The 23718-nt window shown below is 29.6% G+C and overlaps 1 protein-coding gene across 1 annotated transcript in view; it reads right to left on the bottom strand.

The window, feature by feature from the left end:
• LOC135954938 (putative uncharacterized protein DDB_G0268364) overlaps positions 1-23364 on the bottom strand; it is a 33184-nt gene extending 9820 nt beyond the window's left edge. Inside the window, exon 1 of the mRNA XM_065505188.1 lies at positions 23314-23364. The gene's annotated coding sequence lies outside the window, so the exon portion shown is untranslated. The remainder of the gene's footprint in view (positions 1-23313) is intronic.
• Between the last annotated feature and the right edge of the window lie 354 nt (positions 23365-23718).

Genomic DNA, 23718 nt, shown 5'->3' with positions numbered 1-23718 from the left:
TTAGTTAAACAAAAACAAAGTGTTTTAGTCTGGATTTAAGAATTCATGACAACAATTTCTCAGTTAACAGTTTATGGTGAGTAAAAATTAAAAAAATTATGAAAATTTGGCGCACCCAGTTCGAGCCAAATCTTCATAATGGATTTTTCAGGACATTTTCTCGTTAATGGCTTTATTAATCGTCAAAATTAACGCATTTGGGTTTCAGAGAAGCCACCCACAAATAAATGCATCTACAATGTGTCACCGTTGAGGCGAATTTTGGGGTGGACCACACTTCTTTAAAAATGAGGCTGGGCAAGCAGCAACTGTTACTGGTGCTCGATATTCCAACATAGCAACAAAGTGATTTTACTTAAAAGCTGCTGACAGCCCATGACACAAATACATTACTGCATGAGATATTTCCTGGTCATCCACTATGTCGTTTTGGTGATCATTGGCCCCCTAGATCGTACGATTAAGCACTTTTTATTAGGTTATTTAAGTAACAGGTATTGAAGAAAAATATTCGAATGGAATGGAAATTCTTGTACTATATGATTCAATAAAATACTAACAATCTATAGAAAAAAAACTGTATTTTCTAAGTCTTATAGATATACACAAGAAAATCAATTGTCCCTAAATGATATTTCGTCCCAAAGTTTTTAAAAAATCGCCAACTTTGGAGAAAAGCATGTCTTTTGTGTTCTTCCATAAAAAAATCCCCTGTTCCCAAACGATATTTTCCCACCAAAAGATTTTCAAAATCGCCTATTTTGCCAGCAAAAATCACCTAGAATATCGTTATTTCACTAGAACTAAGTGATCACGCAATATTATATGGACTTCAACAAAACAGAATTGCTATATCATTTTTTTTTTAAACAAACACAAACTGCGAAGCTTTTTGCTTGTCTGCAGATACACCCAGAGTCTCTGGTGGGAATCGAACCCGCAACCCTCAGACACTACCGTCTACACTATCGGGGCACCCTGCTTATTTTTATACCCTTCACCATGAGTTGGAAGGGCTGAGATATAAGAAAAACTCTATACAACCTCTATTTTTGGCGTATTTTTTATCTATATCTAAGTCATTAATATAGACAATATGGATATCTAATGATAGATATTTCAAAGTGCGTATAGCAAGTTGGATGGGTCAAAATCGGGAAAAATATTTTTTAACCCCAATTTTATTTTCACTAATAAATTAAAAAAAAAAATTGGGATAATTAAAAAATAATTTCGAAAAAAAAACAAGTAAGAGAGCTAATTCGGCTGTGCTGAATCTTATATATCCTTCACCAAATTATACTGCAAAATACAAATTTAAAATATTTTTAAGTAAACAAAATTTTTTTTTTGACAAAGTTGTTTTTTTCATTTTTTGGAAAAAAATTTTTTCGAATTGTTATTTAATTTTTTTTTTTATTTTTGAAATTTAAAATTTTTTTTTTTATTTAAAAAAAATGTTGGTTTTTAAATTTTTTTTTGGTGAAAAATAAAAAAATTCGGATTTAAAAATATTTTTTTCCGATTTTAACCCATTATAGGTCCAACTTACTATGGTCTTATATAGGTAGTTGCAAAGGTATTTGAAATATCTATCATTAAATATCCATATTGTCTATATTAATGACTTAGTAATCCAGATATAGATCAAAAATAGGTCAAAAATCGAGGTTGCCCTGGTTTTTTCCTCATATCTCACCCATTTACCGATTTTGCTGATTTTAAATAGGAAACTTCTCGAAAACATGTCTGACAGAATTATTGAAGATTTGGATCCCGAACATATCTGGGGTCTTCAGAAAATTGATTTCAGCAGACAGACACATATACAGACAGACGGACATGGCTTAATCGACTCAGCTATCTATAAGGATCCAGAATATATATGCTTTATAGGGTCGGAAAATTATATAATTATACTTATATATACCCATCTCACGAAGGTGAAGGGTAAATAAAATTAGAATTTTCAATTAAGTCAAAATACAGCTACCGTAAACTTTTAACAGTTTCGAATCTGTATTCAACTTTGTTTTTTGCCTAGAAAGCTCACCTGGATGCTTCAGCTAAGGATTTTTTGAGCACTAATTTTGGAAATAGTTAAGTCTATGATATTTTCCAATTTTTTCTACAAGCAGAGATAAAATATAGTTGGGCATGGTTACTGTAACCATTTCAATATTGTTACAAGTTTTGTAACCATATATATGGTTACAGTAAACAAGTATATTTTTGTGACAACCATTCATATGATGAAGGACTTACCATATGTTGCTCTCGGATTATGGATATCATAATCTGAGAACAAAATTATTCATCATAAATATGGTTGTCACAAACATATACATGTTTACTGTAACCATATATATGGTTGATACAATCATGTGAATCATAAATTATCCATATTATGGTTACCACAATCATGTAAATAGTTACTGTGATTATAGTAATGTTAACAAATTTGTAACACTATTTAAATGGTTACAGTAACCATGCATAACTATATTTTTTCTCTGCATGTAGAAATAAATAATTCAGTTCCAAGAAGGTCAAATAGGATTTTAAAAAAAAATTCCTGTCTTTGGTCACCCTGCATTTACCTTGCTAAATTATAAACCCCTTTATTTCTCAAATAGCTGGCTTTTATCTTTTTATGAACCAATAAACATTTGTTAATTGAGGTTTAAACTTTCTTTTATGCCTTATAAGAGTGTAATACTTTCATATTTATTTATTTATTATTTTATTTATTATTAGATACCATCATATCGATTAAAATAATAAATGCCATCAGCATCAACAATATACAATATCTAGATAGATACATATTTATGTCATATAATCCCTTTTTGGAAAATCTATTGTTTGTAATTAAAGCTTAATCCCCCATAAAATTGTCACAATTACGTTTAAGACTGTTAGTTTATGGCTAAATTATCACAAATACATTGACACGCAAGTTGGCCACGATTAAATGTTCGTTCGTTTGTGTCACTTCACATACACACCTTCCTGTTTGTAGTCAGACCCTTCTCATTCATTGGCATCATCATCATCAGCATGGACTCTACTATTATGGCCACATGTTAAAACTTTTGTTGCTGTTTCTGTTGTTGCTGTTTTATTGTTATAGCTGTGGCATAGAGTGTTGTAGTTGTTGCTGTATTTAACAAACTCAATTTGCCAAATGACAACCACCACAATCTAAAAACCTAACTGTGAAGCCTACAAATGAATATAAAACGACCGCGTCAATATAAAATACCTTCCTTATGGTCTTTAGAGAGTTTTGAATACATATATCTACTATATAGTAGTAGATATAGTATTTACACAATACTAGTTTCACTGTTTCAATGCCCACAAATGTTTATACTAATGTACTAACGTACGTACGTTCAACTCTTCTTTATGCAGTAGTTTAAAGGAAATTATTCGAGACTTGTGAAATTTTTTAGTCAAGACAAATTGTAAGCATTTGCTTGTAAATCCCTCCTAGACTAGGTTGACAGCCGATATTTTTTTTAGATGGTTTCTTCGGCAAACATTCTTAGAATTCATCGTAGATTACGATTTTGATAACCGCTTGTTGCATTTTTTTGGCTTCATACAAATTGACTCTAGTGTACATAATTGTCGTTGTAATGAGATATAAATTAAAAAAATTGGTTAAACAATTTTAAAGTTGTTAAAAATTCCTCAGGCCATAAAGGCCACTACATCAAGAAATGTAAGACAAAATTAACATATTTTGACAAATATTAAAATAAAAGCAAATTTTTACTTAAAATATATCCATATTTACTTATTATATGAGTTTGTGTCTCAGGTATGACCAAAAAAATAAAATGTTTTTAACGGCAGTTTAAAATTTTAATATTTTTAAAAATTTTGTTAAACAAATTTCAGAATTTTTTGATCATAACATTGGAATATATTGAGAATATAATAAGGAATAAAACTATGTAAAAATTATGAAAAGTTTTTCCGTAACTGCGATTTAAATTTTGTGATTTTCGAGAAAAACAAATTTTTTGGCCATATTTTCTTACTGTTACGAATTTTAAGTAAAACCTATACAGAAAGTAAAACCTATACAGAATAATAATTCTAAATACGCTCTGAAAGTTTGACCAAAATCGGACAACGTTAACCCTTAAATCGTGAAGGTCAAATGTAAAATTTTACATTATTTGGAATTTCTAAATGAAAGATAGCGAAATATTATAAATTTTTGAGTTGTGGTCTAAAATTTACAATAACAGTGCAAATATGGAAAATAACCCTTAAGAGAGTTTTTCGTGATTTTAACAGTTGAGGCTAATTTTCATCCCAAGTTCAATTAAAGGTTAATTTCCATTTTGTAAATGCTGGACTTTATGTTGTATTTTTCGCAACATTCATTAAAATCGGCCCAAAAAGATTCGTTATCTCTCCGCTAGAAATTCCAAATATTGAAAAATTTTGACCTGAAGTCTGAAAGTTTTAGTTAAAAAAAAATTGAAAATGTAGATTTGAAACTGTGCACAGTGGGGCAGAATCAAATTTTTTTGGAAATAAATCTGGCTCGGTATTCGCGTTTAAGTTATTACAATGGGCCCTACAAATGCTTCAGGGGCGGCGCTATGGGGGCTCAAAGTAAAATTTTTAAATACGTGGAATTTTTTGTTTCCCTCGGCTATATCTTGAAAAACCATGATTGCGTTTCGCTTAAAAAACATGTCCTATTTTTCAAATATGTCGGAATTTGACCTATTTTTTATCAAAATTTAAATTTTGGGTCACATGTTCTAAAATCCCAAAGCTGCGATAAAAAAACGGAAAACAGCTTTAGAAACCTTGATGTGTTCCCTATTCATCCCAAAGCATTTTCCCAGCCCAGAAATAAATTTTTGGGGTTTTCGCTCGAATTTTTAGTAATTGCGGGATTCCCTTTGACATTTCTACTATGTTTTTTACACTTTGTGATTTAGAATGACAACATTTAAAAAACGTTGAAAATTTTATTGCGTTTTGTTAATAAATAGAGATTTTATTACATATTACATATTTATTGAGTTTCTAAAACTAAAATATGTATCAAAATTTTAATAGGATTGCAATTTTAAGGAACAATTTGATCCACATTTATTCCGAACTAATTTGTTTTGTATAGATAAGTTAATTTTTGGACTTCAAGTCAATATCTAAATTAGATTAAAAAAAATATCCCGCTTTAAAACTCCGTCTTTCAAAAATATTGCACTTTTTCATACTAAACAAGTAAGAAAGTATGGTCGGTCAAGCCCGACCATATAATACCCTACACTAAGTAAAAGAGTAAAAACATTTTTTCTTTTAAAATTTCAATAATTTGTATTTTTGAATGATTTTCGGAAGTGGGCCTTATATGGGGGCTATGACCAATTATGGACCGATCACCATGAAATTAGGTCGTGTGATTTGTGTCTATATGAAAGTTAACTGTGTTGAATTTTGTGTGTATACCAACATTTTTAAGCGATTTATGCACGTTAAAGTGATTTTGACTAATTATGGACCGATCATAACAAAATTTGGTGACATGAATTTTGTGTATATAAAACTTATTTGGAGCGAAATTTGTGTAGATACATATATAAATTAAACATTTATGACCGATAAAGTCCAATTTCGGACGGACATTTGTATGGGGGCTAGGTGAAATAATGGACCGATTTCAGCCAGTTTCAATAGGCTTGGTCCTTGGACCGAAAAAATAATATGTACCAAATTTGATCGAAATATCATCAAAATTGCAACCTATACTCTGCGCACAAGGTTTACATGGACAGCCAGCCAACCAGACGGACGGATGGACATCGTTTAATCGACTCAGAAAGTGATTCTAAGTCGATCGGTGGGTGTTAGACTAATATTTTTGGGCGTTACAAACATCTGCATAAACGCATAATACCCTCCCCACTATGGTGGTGCAGGGTATAAAAATGTTTATAAATGTTCTTAACATTTTATTCAACAAGTCAGTGGTTCTGACTAGTCACATTAAAATATGAAAAAGTGCAATATTTTTGAAGGATGGAGTTTTAAATTGGAGCATTGTAGGGACCATTTTAATAACTTGGCTGCGCCTACGTCAAATTTTATCCAGATCGAATCAGTCGTTTAGAAATGCCAGGTTTATTTCCAAAAAATAATTTGAATCTACCCCACTGTGTACTGTTAGAACAAAGTATTATGATATAATGATTCATCATGAACATGATGGCAATAAACATAGAATTTTTTACTACAATCATATATATGTATGATTGCCACAGTGATGTGAATGGTAACTTAAACATATTATGGTTACCGCAATCATATACATAATTATACTGACCATGTACAACTATATTTTATCTCTGGTTGTAGTTCAAACGTCACCATTTAATATCGTAATTTTGAACTGCTGACTGATTGTCATCGACAATTCCACCATTTTTTTTTAATTTAATCATGTTATTTCACCTAGTTTCTTTTTGGAAAAAAATCCTTCAATTCACTCCTTTTAATCTATGACTCTTAATGTTTAAGAGTATGTATGGTTCTGTTTCTGTGCAATTTTCATTGTCTGGTATGCTGGTATATTTTGAAGCCTGTGGCAGTTTTATATTTATACATTCTTTTTTGTTCTACGACCACGAAAAGACCACACACACGCACAGGTGCCGCTGCCACAACCACCGCCAATGCCACAATAAACACACACTCTCTCACTCTCTCTCTCTTTGGCGGTTGGTCAGTGTATTTGCAGACTTTTATTTGCAAATAGCCATAGATATTTGTTTTGCCTATAAGTGTGCTGCATGTTTGTGTTAGTATTCTGGCCAGTTTATTTACTTAGGCCGGCTTAAATGTCGCGTGTGGTTGTTTTATAGTCAGTCATTTTCAAGACCATAAATATCAAAATGCCTATAAAGATCAAATTTATTTATTTTTTTTCGTTTTACCTTAACTACACTTAAGATCCTGGCGTTTGTTTCAAAATCCTATTCATAGAGATAGAAATTACAAGGAAAATATAAAATAGTAAGATTAATTTTGATTTTAAAGGTTAGAGATTAAGAAAACTGTCTTAAAATAGTAAAATCCTACATTTATTGAAAAAGATATTTGAATAAATTAAAAAATCTCTCAAAAAACTAGTTATAGAAAGTTTTAATAAGCCTCATTAAAAAAATATCTGAAGACCCCAGATCAATTTACTGACATTATGTTCTATTTTTATAATATTTTTTTTTTTAGCCTACTTTTAATTCGTTTTGACTCTTTTTGGCTGGTTTCCCCCCGATTTATTTTAATTTTTCACCTTTTTATTTTTTGTTTACTTTGCAAATTTTCCACCTCTAAATGTAAAATATTTTAAATTTGTGATTAATGCTAGTTTTTCCACCGGCTGCAAAATGTACTCGTGTTAAACTCAAAAAAAAAAATAAAAAATAAAAGCCACTACATTTTGTTTCAATATGTATTTAATATTGGTTTGTTGTATTGAGTTAATAATTTAAGCACGTTTTAAACATTAGTTTAACCGCAAAAGTTTAGCAAATGTTAAACTCAACAAATGCAAAAAACATAACTGAAATTATGACAGGCGTTAAGGGGTGACCAGATAAATATTGAAATTTTATGTAAATATTTATTCATTAATATCGCTCGTCAAAATAAAAAACTCTAAAAAGTACATTGGCTTCGATACATGACTTAGAACAGTCAGTGATCGGCACTCATAGACACCAGAGGCCGAACATAACCTATAAACAACATGAGTGTCAATGAAATTCATAAAAATGATCAATTTAGAGGCAAAAATCACAATAAATAGGTAGAAAAACTACAAGAGAAACTGAAAGTTCATTACATGTTGTTATTACTCATTTTTTTGTATGCCGACAACTGGTCTAAGTACATGCATCATATTTTAGTTTGACATTGACAGCTTTTTATACCCACCATAAAAAAAAATATGTAATTTGGCATCTGTCACATATGTTTATGCCGATTATTAAAACTGGAGCGCTTTGCAAAAGAACAAGTTATGCTAAAACCGCTCGCTAACTTCGAAGAATTTTCAGTCGAGAAATTACACTTAATGTATCAACCATTCCATTCGAAGAGTGGTCAAACAATTTGAAGGTACTGGGATCGTAAGACTCCTGTGAGTCAACGTACCGGTCGGTCTCTTTAAAATATTTCTGCTGTAAACAAGAGTGTCGCCGAAAATCCGAAAACATCAATTCGGCATCATTCTCAACAATTTACAATTTCACGAACCACTATGCAGCGAATTTTGAAAAAAATATCTCCACATTCATGCGTAAAAAATTCAACATACTCAGGAGCACAAACCAGCAGACCATGGGAAGCGGCGACAATTCGTTCAATGAGTAATGGAGCAAAGTGCAGTCAATGCCAATGTTTCGAAAAAAAGTCCTCACCTCCGATGAAGCGCATTTCAATCAGAATGGTTTCGTGAATACACAAAATTGTCGAAGCTGGTGCTCAGTAAATCCTCATGCTGACAAGCAAAACGCTTCGCAGTTTGTGTTTGTTTTAAAAAAATAAAGAAAGATTTTGGTCAGGTGGTGTGATTGGGTACAACTTTCTAGAAAATTAGACCGAAATTGCAGTGAGTTGCTTAAAGTATACTGATCGACTTAGAATCACATTCAGAGTCGATTAAACGTTGGTTGGTTGGCTGGCTGTCCATGTAAACCTTGTGCGCAGAGTACAGGTCGCAATTCTGAATATATTTCGATCAAATTTAGTACATATAACTTTTTCGGTCTAAGGACCAAGCCTATTGAAACTGGCTGAAATCGGTCCATTATTTCACCTAGCCCCCATACAAATGTCCTCTCGAAATTGGACTTTATCGATCATAAATGTTTAATTTATATATGTATCTCCACAAATTCCGCTCCAAATAAGTTTTATATATAAAAATTCATGTCACCAAATTTTGTTACGATCGGTCCATAATTAGTCATAGCTCCCATATAGACCCGCTTCCGAAAATCACTTTAACGTACATAAATCGCTTAAAAATGTTGGTATACTCACAAAATTCAACATAGTAAACTTTCACATAGACATAATTCACACGACCTAATTTCATGGTGATCGGTCCATAATTGGTCATAGCCCCCATATCAGGCCCACTTCCGAAAATCACTCAAAAATATAAATTATTGACATTTTAAAAGAAAAATGTTTTTGCTCTTTTACTTAGTGTAGGGTATTATATGGTCGGGCTTGACCGACCATACTTTCTTACATGTTTTATTTTCAAATTAAAATGTGCATTCTTACTGAGACATCTGAAGTCCTCATAAGATTCTAAGACGATCTAGCTATGTCCGACCGTCTGTCTGTCTGTTGAAAACGCCATAGGGTCCAATGAAAGAAGCTAGATGACTGAAATTGTCCACAAATACGCTCTGTTAATAAGGTTTGTTTGGTACTGAAGATGGGCAATATCGGTCCATGATTTCACACGACAGCCCCCATACAAATGTCCCCCCGGAATACTGTTTGAGCAGTCATAAATATGTTTATTATGCGGTAGTCCTAGTGGTGTCAAGGAAGACAAAGATCGCCCAGGCCAGCCAAAAAAGTTTAAACAGTTAGAATTGGAGGCATTGCTCCATGAAAATTGTTGTCAAACTCACAGCTTGCGAAACATTGGGAGCTACTCAAGCAGCAATTTCAAAACATTTGCGAATAACAGGATTCATCCAAAAGCTGGGAAATTGGGTACCACACGAATTGAAGATGATTATGCATCTCCAAAATGAAGTTTGAACGTTATAAAAGAAAATAATGTTTGCTTTATTTGTGATGAAAAATTGATCCATTATGATAACGCGAAACGTTAGAGTTTGTATGTGAATCCTGGCCAACCAGGTGAATCGATACCAAGCACAAATATCCAGGACGCTAAGGTAATGCTATGTATTTGGTGGGAGCATAAGGGTCGTATCTATTATGACCTGCTGAGATCTGGCCAGACCATCACAGGGAAGCTGTACCGAACACAACTGATTCGTTTGAAGCGAGAATTTGCCGAAAAGCGCCCAGAATATGCTGCTAGATAGCAAACCGCAATATTCCATCATGACAACGCTCGGCCACATGTTGCAAAAGCTATTAAAAAGTATTGAGAATGAAGTGGTTGGTTGAAGTGGTTTGTTTTGATCAATGCCGAACGCTCTCTCTGGGATATGCTTCACTTCAGAACAGGGTATCCGAAATTGGATTGATGCGTTCTTGGTCTCAATAGATGTGCAGTTCTTTTGCCAATGAATCCATATGTTGACAGAAAGATGGGAAGACAATGGTCAATACTTTGAATAAAAATCTTAAAAATTACACATTTTTAAGTCATACACCCAATACAATACATAACACATATGTTTTTTGAATAAGATCGTGAGACTTGCTTGCTAGATAAGACTTACGGTCATTATCGACAAGGGGACAAAATCATTTAAGCCATTTTTTTTATCAAAAAAAATAATTTTTTATGAGTTTTTTCTGAAACTTTTCTTAGGTCACACTCTTTGTTTCCAAAATGTTAAAGTATGGCTCCAGGAAATTACTTTAATATTTGTTTATTTATTTTTTAATTTGGTTTTTCTTTTTCACTTGTCTCCCTATTTTTCCCCTGAAAACCCAATACATTTTCGTTTTCTCCTGATATCAAACAATTTTAATTAAATTACTTTGTTATGGCCACTTTATCCTGCCTTATCAGTTACCTGTTAATTTATTCATTCAATGTTGTTTTTTTTTTTGCAAAATTTATTATTTTTATAGCTCCGAAAAAAATAAAATAAAATAAATGAAAAGCAAAGCAAAGAAAACATAAAATAAAATAAAAGCTTTTACACTTGTTTTTCCGCACTTGGGTGTTGCTGTGGTGAGTGAGAGAATTTTGGTAGGCAAGTGAATGGGTGAGTGAGTGAGTCGGTCAGTAAGTAAGTGACTAGTATATTTTAACCCTACCTTTAGATATATTTATATTTGTTTGTTTGTGTTTTCATTTTAACCAGATATTTTTGCACAAGATGAATATTTAATATACGAGTTTACATTACGAGTAAATGATATTTAGTCATTTTGTAAATGAGAAAACGTGAGGCGCATAAACTGCAAGCTCTGGTGGTGGCTGAACTCTGTCTTTGTTAAATAAAAAATCGAAAAAGTAGCTGGAAAAAAACATGGTACCACATGGATAATGAAGCTGCTGCTTATGCTGCCTCATACTGGCAACATACATTCATACATCTCCATCATAGAAAGTTTGTTTCTGACAAAAACAACAACAGAAAAGTAACCGTACAGGGAATAGATCTCTAAATACGAGTGATATGAATGGAGCTTTTGGATGTATGTACGTTGGCAGCCATAAACTCACTGTAAATATTTGTGGGTTTTTTCGGTTTGACTTGGAGAGTCTGTCTGGCCATGAATGAGTGACTGAGTGATATTGTTGTTGTTTTTGTTGTACATTGTGTGTCTAGGGTAAAAAATGTGTTGCTGCCGCGTTGGAGGCAGGCAGGCAGTATGTTGTGGCGCGTGTTGGATACCTAATGAATTTTCAGCTATTTGTTGTTTCTGTTTGTAACCAAAACAAACAAACAAATATATTTATATAGAGACAAAAAACAAAAACTGTTTATATTCCCAGAGACTACCACAAATGTTTTTGCGGTAATGTTGTTTTGCTGTTGCTGTTTTTTTTTCTGTTGTTTATTTTCAAGTGATGCTGCTGCTGGTTGCTGGTTGCTGCTTCTGTTGAATGCTCTTTGGTGTATTCCATAATTAATATAAATTGTCAAAACATCAATTGTATATTAAAGTAAATGTGCTACCATTTTACTACTACACCAGCAATGCATCATGAATTTTAAGTATCCTAAACAAAATTGTTATGATTTAACAATTTTCTGTCTGTCTTCTTAATAGAGACTGCAAATGTCGGAGATTAACAAAATAAAAAAAGGTTTAAGCGGCAGCTTTCAAATATATTAACAAATTAAAATCTTCTTGTGACAATAACAGGATTTTTAAGGGTTTATTTATATGATTTGAAAGTAGCTTGTAAATGTTTTGGAATGTGATCATTAGGGAAGGCTTGAAAATTAGAATATATTATAGAAATTACACGCAGAGAAAAAATATAGTTGGGCATGGTTACTGTAACCATTTCAATATTGTTACAAGTTTTTTAACTATATTATAGTCACAGTAACCATTTACATGATTGTGGTAACCATAATATGGTTAACTTACGATTCACATGATTGTCTCAACCATATATATGGTTACAGTAAACACATATATGTTTGTGACAACCATATACATATATGATGAAGGACTTATCATATTATGGTGCTCTCGGCTTAAGGCTTATCATAATCTGAGAACAACATATTATGATAAAATTATTCATCATAAATATGGTTGCCACAAACATATATATGTTTACTGTAACCATATATATGGTTGGGACAATCATGTGAATCGTAAGTTAACCATATTATGGTTACCACAATCATGTAAATGGTTACTGTGACTATAATATAGTTAAAAAACTTGTAACACTATATAAATGGTTACAGTAACCATGCCCAATTATATTTTTTCTCTGCGTGTATGTATTAGTTTTATATCAAGGACAACATTATTACAAAATCAATATAATAACATGGATTGAAAAGACTCTATTCTCAGATAGAAGTTAACACTAGTATAAATGGTTAAAACAGACTTGAAAAAGCCATTGCAAAAACTTTTTATGGAAAGAGCTTTTTTCGTAAAAAAGTTTGAACGCAAAAACATGTGAAAAGGCTTTCTTTCTAAAGTAATGAAGTTTTTGCAAAAATTTAAAGAAGTAAATCCTTTTTTAAGCTTTTTTTGTAAAAAAAAACTTTCGAGTAAATTTTTTTTCATATAAAAATTACTTTTTAATTAAAATTTTTTTTTGAAGAAAAAGCTTTTTTGGTAAAATTTTTTTTTTTTTAAAAAACACTTTTTTAAAGTTTATTTTCTTTAACAAAACAGTTTTGACGATGAATATAAAAAACTAGAAATTTAGAAAAACGGTACAAAAACGCTTTTGTTAAAGCTTCGAAAAAACTTTAATAGATGAAAATATTTGTAGTAAATAATTGAAAAGCTTTTTTATTGGAAAAGCATATTTTTATTGAAAAAATCTTTTTTTAGTGAACCAGTTTTAAATAAAGTTGTTTTACCAAAATAGAGTTTTTTTCAAAAAACTTTTTACTGAAAATATTGTTGTTTAAATGATATTTTCTTATAAATGTGATTATTTGCTTTTGAACCGATTTAACAGATTTTTCACTAACGATATCCAGAAAGTATAACAGATCTAAGCAGAATTGTAAATTATTTCGGTATTTCCATACATTAATTAGTGATTTTTTCCTCATAATGCAATTTTCCGTTGTTTAATGCAGGGTTGTCAGATTTTTTTTACCTCCATCGCCAAAAGCTAAACGAAAAATCGCCAAATATCGCCAAAATATTTTTTTTTAGTTTTTTTATTGTAAAGTCAATTTATTTCGGTTTAAATCTAGTGCATTAGTTATTTATAACATTCATATAACTTACTATTCTTATCAATGAATCTAAAAGTTCATATTGAAATTCGCTTTCTACGCAAGCGTTAAAAAAAATCGCCAATATTCTGTAAATCGCCAAAAAAAAATCATTAAAAATTTTTCAATCACATAGCAAAGCATCGTAATATTTCTGAAGATGAAATAATTTTAGTCTTCAAAAAGTTACTTGTTTGGGCCATCCTGTGAAAATGTGGATTCTCATGTCAAAAAATCGCCAATATTCTGTAAATCGCCAAAAAAAAATCATTAAAAATTTTTCAATCACATAGCAAAGCATCGTAATATTTCTGAAGATGAAATAATTTTAGTCTTCAAAAAGTTACTTGTTTGGGCCATCCTGTGAAAATGTGGATTCTCATGTCACATATTAGCTGTTTCATGGTTGATTTTCCTTATTTATCAGGGTTATTCTATGTCAGATCAGATTTTGTGAAATTTTTAGTAACATCCTTTTTTAAGAACTATTGTCAAATTAATTTCATTCATCCTTGAGCAACTCAGGACCTGCCTTGAATTCGCACATACATCGAAACACGTTGACACTGGGGTTGTCATTCGATCAAAAGTTATTCGAATAATCGAGGAAAATTATTAATTTTTAGCTTTTATTTTGAAACATTTGTTTCATATATGGCCGCATATTCTGGACTTTTTCGGCCAATGCTCGCTTCAAACTTATCAGTTGCATACGGTACAGGTTCCCTGGTCTGGCCATATTTCATTAGCTCATAATAGATACAACCTTTTTGGTCGCACCAAATAATGCCAAATACCTTAGCACAATAGGTATTTGGCTTTGGTATCAATTCGGCTAATTGGCCGGGCTTCACATACGATCTCTTACTTTTCGGGTTATCGTAATGAATCCATTTTTCATCACAAGTAATGACTCAGTGCAAAAATGATTTTATTTTATAGCGTTCAAGCAGCACTTCCGACATACAAAAACGTCTTTCGAGGTATCTCAGCTTCAATTCGTATGGTATCCAATGTTCCTGCTTTTGATGAATCCTGCTGCACGCAAACGTTGCACAGAGGGATGGCTTCATACATTTTTTTGCAAAAATTATAAGGAGTGGTCGTAGAGCGCTGAAATTTGGCACCGAGAATTATATGGACCAAACTAAGAAACAAAATAAAATTTTATCAAAATCGACCACGCCCAACGCCCACTGCCCATACAATCCAAATAGATTTTTTCGCATAAAATGTTTCCTATCCAAGTAAAAGTCTAGAAATTTTGTACATATATTTTCTGAAACAAAAGAAGAACTAATGCTAAGTTTTATTGAAATCGGCCATGCCCACCGCATAACGCCCATGCAATCCATACCGTCATATGCAAAAATTATAAGGATTGGTCGTAGAGCATTGAAATTTGGCACTAAATTAAGAAAAAAATTATATTTTATAAAAATCGTCCACGCCCAACGCTCAACGCCCACTGCCCATACAATCCAAATTGATTTTTTCGCATAAAATTGTTTATATCCAAGCAAAAGTCTAGAAATTTAGTACATACATTTACTGAAACAAAAAAGGAACGCATGCCGAGTTTCAATAAAATCGGTTACGCCCACCGCCCACGAAACCCATACATAGATAAGAATTTATTTGTTATTTCGTTTATTATTCGTTAAAAAATGTTAAGTTTTCATCCTGTTGCGAAAACTTCCGAAAACTATTTTGTTTTTTAATCAAAACAAGACACTCCCACCTTTCATTTTATTAACAAAACAGTTTGGAGGAAAGTGGGGCTACATTTTTTTTTTCTCCATGGAAAATCAAAAATAAAATAATTTTTAGAGACTTATAGATTTGGGCTATCGTCTTAAGGGTTTATTTTTTTTGATGGAGAAATGTTATATTTTTCAAATATGTTAAAGGTAAATGGTATTATTAGGAAAAATATTCATATATAATCCACTCAAATGCATGAAAATATAAGTAATTTTTTGGTTAACACCCTTGCATGGACTTTACTTAAATTTTTTAAAAATAAAATAAAATTTTTCTTAAAACTATAAGTGTACATTTCATCTTTAAACATTTCTCTACAAAACTGCATCATTTGATTTTTTAAATTAAGTGTTTGAAAAATTTACTTTTTGACACCAAAATCCCTCTGTGCGTTGTGAAATTGCTGCTTCAGTAACACCCAATGTTTTTGAAAACTCTTGTTGAGTTTTACAACAATCTTCATAGAGTAATGCCTACAATTCTCGTTCGATCACTCGAATAAAACTTTTATTCGATTAAAATAAAACTCGAATAATTGACAACACTTATGGCAATGTGACAATCGCAAAACAATTCGTATTTTTTAAACCATTTTATCATAGAGCAACTGTCAAATTATTCTCAGCCAAATGATAATGGCACATCTACCGATTTTGGGAAACCTTAACGAAATTTTATCTTGAGCAATTCACGACCTCATTTGAGTTCGCAAAGTCAGCCATACAAGGTGACACAGTTGGTGGGTATCTGATTTTAAGTATCTACATCGATGATGTCAACAAATTTAAATTTTCTAATGAAAAAAGTCTCGCATTTAAAATTTTATTTTATTTCCAAAAATCGTTTATTTTGTAAAACCCCAGCATTTTGCACCTTATTAACTATTTAACACTTTTTTCTTCAGTTTCATTCACTCGTAATAATTTTTTTACAAAGAATTTTCCTTTTTTCACGCTTTACAAGCACAAGGAAACTGTACTGTATATGAAATGCTGAGAAAAAAGAAACTCTTTTTGCAAAATCGTTGTGGGTGGCCGGCCATCCAGCAGATAAATAATCGTATGTTTACGTGACATTATTAAATTCTAAAAGAGTATGAATTGTCAAAGATTTATCAGATGTCTGGGCCAACATAAACGCTTGACAATTACCACATCACATTCCTGGGTGGTTTCCTATTATTAAAGGCATTTAAACGCTATATTTTCTTATTTTTTTATTTTTATTATTGTGGATATTTTTTATTTAAACTTTATTTTGCATATTGAAACGAAGATTGTCAGGATTAATCAAAAGTTTAATCAAGAAAAAAGGAAAAAAAAGAAGAAACTTTATGTTTATGATGAGAATATTAACAAGTATGAGTAAATGGTTGCTGAAGTCTTTAATGCTGTTTAAAAAATGAAAACAAAGGAATTGTTTGTGAAAAAAAAACAGCTGGAGATCATTTTATAAGATTTTAATTTTTGAGAATGGGAGTCAGCTAAATATCTACTTGGATGACTAATAATAATATGAACTAGTTTAAAGTAGTTGGTGGAACTGGTGCTCCTCCTTTATGTCAGCGAATAATTTATTATTTAACTGAATTTAATATAAATATTTATATAAAAAATTCAAATTCTATAATACTTATGCATTATTCTTGAACTGATCATGAAAATTCAAAACAAATATGCCATTAATTCCTCTTAATAACTGTCTATAACTGGGTTACACCAACCACTACCAATGTCTACGACCATAAATAATTTATAGGAAAATGTAAATACCAAACAAATGTATTCATTTAATAACTCATGCGTAATTAAAAACCCAATTTGATAATGACAAATCGTTTATTGATTTACTTTACAAAACCAGCAGCAAAAAAAAAACATGTTTTTTGTCTACAAAATAATAAAACGTTTCTTGGTTAGTGCTTTTTAATGTAAAAACAATCATTTTTGCCAATTTCTTTATATTTATTCACTGTTCCGTAGAATTGAAGCTGAAGAATGAACAAAAAAAAATACAATTCAAGCCATAAATGCTGTTTCATATGTACTTGCATTATAAATATGTATTTATTTAGGAGTACGAGCACATGTTTATATTTATGAGCCCTGCTTCTGCTGTGTCAGTTGAGGTTGGCTCATTCATTATATTGAAGAACAGTCAACATGATGATTGATCATTATCTGTCCAAAGCCAAGACAATTATAGATCGTTTTACAATTAAATAGTGAAAGATAAAAATCAATATATGTACGAACAACAACACACATATGTACGCTCTTCTATAAATGCTAGCAGAGCTATAAAGAGACCTATTAATTCAGATTGCGTAAAGAGTAAAACAAAGATTTTATTTTGTTGTGTTTGCTTTTATGTCTCTTAACAGTAATGAAGAGTTATTGAGATGGTATAGATCGAATATGGGGAGCCACTATATTTGTGAGACTATATTTCATATGAGCTGTTTAAAAAATAGTTTACAAACAAACTTTTTCATAGAAATAAGCTTTTTATAATAAATACCTTTTTACACAGAAAATTGTATAACAATTTTACACGAAAACGATTTTTCACAGAAATTTTTCCAAAAAAAAAATGTTTTTTACCTAAACATAGAAAAAGCTGTTTTAAAACAATTTTTTTTTTAATCATCAATTTCAACAGAAATAAGCTTCTCATAGAAAATACTTTTTTAAACAGAAGTTCTTCACAGAAATAAGTCTTTACAGAGCAAATCTTGCTTTAACAGCTTTTTCTAAGCTTTTTATAAAAACCTTTACATGGAGCTAAACTTTTTCAGATAAATAATCTTTTTATACAAAAAAAGACTTTTTCACAGAAATAAGTTTTTTCATAAAAGTAAATAAAAGCATTTTATTAAAACAACCCATTTCAATGAAAAAAGCATTTCATATAAATTAGCTTTTTTATCAAAAATTATTTTCATAGAAGAAAGCTTTTTGTACCAAAAATTTTATTTCATAAAAAAAGCTTTTTTACAAAAAAAATATTTTCTTAGAAAAAAGCTTTTTTACCAAAAATTTATTTTCATAGAGAAAAGCTTTCTACCAAAAATTTATTTTCGTAGAAAAAAGCTTTTTTACCAAAATTTTATTTTCTAGAAATAAGTTTTTTCATAGAAGTAAATAAAAGCATTTTATGAAAATAACCCATTTCAAAGTAAAAAGCATATTGTTACGTTTTAACCTTTTCAAAACGTTTGGTTTATTTCCTTTAAATAAACCGGATACTTTTGATTGCAAATAAAAGCCGTTTAGTAGTTTGAAAATTGTAACAACTCTTTATTTCTTTAAAATGTACAACAACAACAGAATTAAATAGCCGCTCAATGTTTTATACACATTTATAAATTCTCAGAAATACAGACACAATTTATAATGTACACGAATTTACTTGAAAAACACAACACACTTCAAGGCACTTAGTTGATGTTTATTCGAAAAGCGTCTCTGATAAACTCACTAACGACTGTAACCTCTGCTACTATTTATAACACTGCCATCTGCACTCTAGATTTCTCTTTAACTGTCTAGAGGTTTCTAATACATACGCCATCTGTGGTGTACTTTCTACAATGTTCTTTAACTGAATATTCGAAATCGAATACAGCGTTGCCAACTTACGATCAAATCAACTGAAAGCTTTTATTTAATAATGCCCACAGATATGTTACAGTTTTACAGCACTGTTATTTGAAAGCATTATGCTACTTTTAAATCAGCCGTTAAAATCGTTATATTTGAATTCAAGTACAATTTCGTAACAATATGAATAGCTTTTTTACTAAAAATTATTTTTATAAAAAAGAGCATTTTGTACCAAAATTAGTTTTTCATAAAAAAAGTTTTTTACCAAAAAAATATTTTTATAGAAAAAAGCTTTTTACCAAAAATTATTTTTATAGAAAAAAGCTTTTTTACCAAAAATTTATTTTCATAGAAAAAAGTTTTTTTTACCAAAAATTTATTTTCATAGAAAAAAGCTTTTTTACCAAAAATTTATTTTCATAGAAAAAAGCTTTTTTACCAAAAAAAATATTTTTATTGAAAAAAGAAAAAAACATTTTGTTTTCTAGAAATAAGCTTTTTTGCCAAAAAAGCTTTTTCTTAGAAATATATTTTTTGACAAGAACCGCCTTTTCATAGAAATATTTTTTTTTTGCAAGAACTGTTTAATAGAAATAAAACGCATTTTCATAGAAATATGATTTATTTCAAAAAAGCTTTTTCATAAAAATAAGGTTTTTTATCAAAATTTTATTTTATAATAAGCTTTTTCTTAGTAAAATATTTCTATATTAGCGAAAAATCGCTTTTTCATAGAAATATGTTTTCTTGATAAAAACTCTTTTAATAAAAATAAGCTTTTATTTGTAAGCATTTCTTTTTCAAAGAAATATAATTTTTTTCAAAAAAGTTTTTTCATAGAAATAAGCTTTTTTGAAACAAAGTGTTTTTAAACAAGTTTATTATAACCTTCACGTTCGTGAGAAGGGTATATATAAGTTTGTCATTCCGTTTGTAATTTCCACATTTTTCATTTCCGACCCTATAAAGTATATATATTCTGGATCCTTATAGATAGCGGAGTTGATTAAGCCATGTCCGTCTGTCTGTCTGTTGAAATCAATTTTCTGAAGACCCCAGATATCTTCGGGATCCAAATCTTAAATAATTCTGTCAGACATGCTTTCGAGAACTTTGCTATTTAAAATCAGCAAAATCAGTCCACAAATGGCTGAGATATGAGGAAAAAATCAAGACAACCTCGATTTTTGACCTATATCTGGATTACTAAGACATTAATATATACAATATGGATATCTAATGATAGATATTTCAAAGACATTTTCAACGACGTATATAAGACCATAGTAAGTTGGACATACAATGGGTCAAAATCGGAAAAAAAAATTTTAACCGAATTTTTTTTTCACCAAAAAAAAATTGAACAAACAAAAAAAAAAAATTTAAATCTAAAGAAAAAAAATTTTAAATTTAAAAAAAAAAAAATTTAAAATAACAATCGAAACAATTTTTTTTCCAAAAAGTGAAAAAAACAACTGGAAAAAAATTTAATTTTGTTTACCTAAAAATATTTATAATTTTGATGTATAATTTGGTGAAGAGTATATAAGATTCGGCACAGCCGAATATAGCACTCTTACTCGTTTTTAAATAAAATTTTTCACCAAAAAAATTTTTCGCTTTTTTCAGAAACAAAATTTTTTTTTGTCAAAAAGACTATTTTGTTTCTCAAACATTTTTAAATAAATGATCACAAAACTTTCAAATATTTTTTTTATTGAAAACTTTGCACAAAAACTCAATATTACAATTATTATTATTTTCAATATTTTATTTAAAGTTAATTACATACATTTATGTAACTAGGTCCTTGTACATATATTTTTTAATTAATAAACACATTTTCAATAAAACTATAAAAAAAAATAATAATAATATACGTATGTATTTAACATTTAAATCTTGAAAAATATTTCATTTGTTTTATAAATAAGCATAATTTAGCAAAATCAAATAGAATTCATTTTTTTTTGTAACCATTTTGAATTGAATTTTATTACGGCTGCTAATGTTATCTTTATTGCAACAACCTCTCAGCTCCGAAAAAAACGATTAATTTTATTAAATGTACGATTGTATTTATGCCTCATTCATTAAAATTCATTATTTTTTCTACACAATTTTATTTTTTCATATATTTATATAGAAATAAATATTTTGCCTTCTTTATTTATTTAACCATAGATGGCAAAAATAAATGGTTACTTGAATGGCATGAAATTTTATGCTGTATTTTGTTTGCAGAGGCAGACAGACAGTCAGAACAACAAAAACAAAAAATGTTTTTATGGCTTTAAATGTAGTTAAAGTGTCACTTGATTTTGTAACAATTAATCATGCGTTGACACCGTGTAATATTAGACATTTAAGACAAAAAAGAGGCAAAAACAGAAACAACAGAAGAAAAAAAAAATTAAATGACAAAACTGGGTGTGTGTTTTTTTTTTGTCATTATTTGCCAGAGTATTCTGTTTTTTAAGGAGTTTTCTGCCACTATCACAAAAATTATGTTTAAAAAACCCACATTCACTAAAACCATCAACCAACAACATTGTATTAAATTGAGAATTCTGTTAAAGGTTTTTAACTGAAATTAAATACTTTTTGTTAAACAAAAACATTCGCAATGAGTGTGAATATAACTCATTGGGAATAATCATTGAATGATTCAATGAGTTGTGTTTAAAAAAAGAAACCAACCCACTTTCATTGATTCCAAATTGCGAGAAAATAAAAAACAGAAGAACATGTGTTTTATAGGCTGACAAAACCTTTGACCATTTAATTATTTTAATACCCTACATATACTATAAATAGTAGTTAAGAATTGATACAATGTTGATAACATCAAATCAATTAAAATATCAAAGCTGCTAACATGAGCATTAAGGCTGCCGAAAGCTCTAGAAATGGAAGCTTCTAGTTTTGTCCGTTGGATAATTCATGTAGCTACTGGAATATCGCACTGTGTGTATAAATAGGTACAGCAAGATGCAGTCAGTTTATTATCTGAAATTAAATATTTTTTGTTAAACAAAAACTCTCGGAATGAGTGTAAATATAACTCATTGGGAATAATCATTGAATCATTCAATGAGTTGTGTAAAAAAAACCAACACACTCTCATCGATTCCAAATTGCAAGAAAATAAAAGAAAAAAGATTGGTAACTGCAAATCAATTCAAAAATCAAAGCTGCTAACATGAACATTAGGCTGCCAAAAGCTCTAGAAGTGGAACCTTCTAGTTTTGTCCGTTGGATAATTCATTAAGCTTCTCGAATATGGCACTGTGTGTATAAATAGGTACAGCAAGTAGCAGTCAGTTTAGTTTAGCTGTTAGAGTAAACATCAACTGCATTACCAGTGTATTCATGTACATTAAAATAGCGACTATTTAAATTGTTACAAATAAAGAGTTGTTACAAATTTTAAACTGTGAAATTGCTTTTATTTCCAATCAACAGTATCCGGTTTATTTAAAGGAAATAAACCACCATTTTTAAAAGGTAAAAACGTAACAATATACGAAATAAATGTTATTTTAAAATCAACAAACAATTTGTGTAAATAAAATGTTTTTTAAATAGTTAAAAATGTTCTCTTTGTAAAAATTTCCTTTTAACTTTCATAGTTTACTGTTTGCAAATGTTGACAAACCATCTATCCGCCCTTATAATTAAATTATTTCCAATGAAAAGAAAACCAACGGATGTAACACAGACACGCCAAAATTAATAAACTTTATAATATTTTTGAAAGGATATGGGGGTAAGGGAAATGTTTGTAAACAGGAATTAAAGTTAAAACATAAATATATTGAGCCTTAACAGCGAAAACAGCTTAACCAACAATATATTTATATTTTGGTGAATATCGAAACAACTAGCCTAGTTGCAGACAAAATAAAATTGAGATGTCACTATTAACTGCGTAAATATTACTATTTTTAGTAGATATATTCCAAACTTAACAAATTCATAATTGAAACAATAGGTTAAAACCCAGACCGGTTATAATAAATATCAAATAAGAACTCAATCATTTTATAATAACCACTTATAGAAAAGCTAATATTGTAAAGAATAAACTATTAGAGATTAATTTGCTTAATTTTCCATTGTCTAACAAACTATTATTATGTAAAATTTTAAATAAAAGCTGAACAAATTTTACAATAATTTAAACACATTACAATTCAAACCTTTTTAATAATTTAGTCATTTATAAATACATATTTCTACATACTTATAAATTTTATATTCTTTTTCATATAAATGCGCAACCTTTCTTAACATACCTTAGTTTTTTATGGACCATAAAGTTATATTTAACGTTTTTTTTTCTGTATGCCTGCAAAGAACAAAAGAAATAAAAAACAATCAATTAAAATAATTTTCTATGGTCAAAATATAATAATAAATCATTACAATACTATATATTTTTTTCTGTTTAAATAAATCTTTGTCTGTCTCGGTATCTATTATTACAAGATTGTCTATATTAAATGGTTGTTTAAATGAAAAAAATTTTATATAAAAAAGAAAAAAAAATTATCATATTTTAACAACACAATTAAGATTGTGGTAATAGTAATAATCGTAAACTATATTTTTAACATTTATAGCTGTTATAGTATGTATAATGAAAAAACTATTTTAAATAATTTATGGTATTACTTTTGTAGCAGTGGTCGGCTTTCGTA

The sequence above is a fragment of the Calliphora vicina genome, chromosome 3 (assembly GCF_958450345.1).
Source record: "Calliphora vicina chromosome 3, idCalVici1.1, whole genome shotgun sequence".
Lineage (NCBI taxonomy): Eukaryota > Metazoa > Arthropoda > Insecta > Diptera > Calliphoridae > Calliphora > Calliphora vicina.
This window is presented reverse-complemented; position numbering and strand designations above follow the sequence as displayed.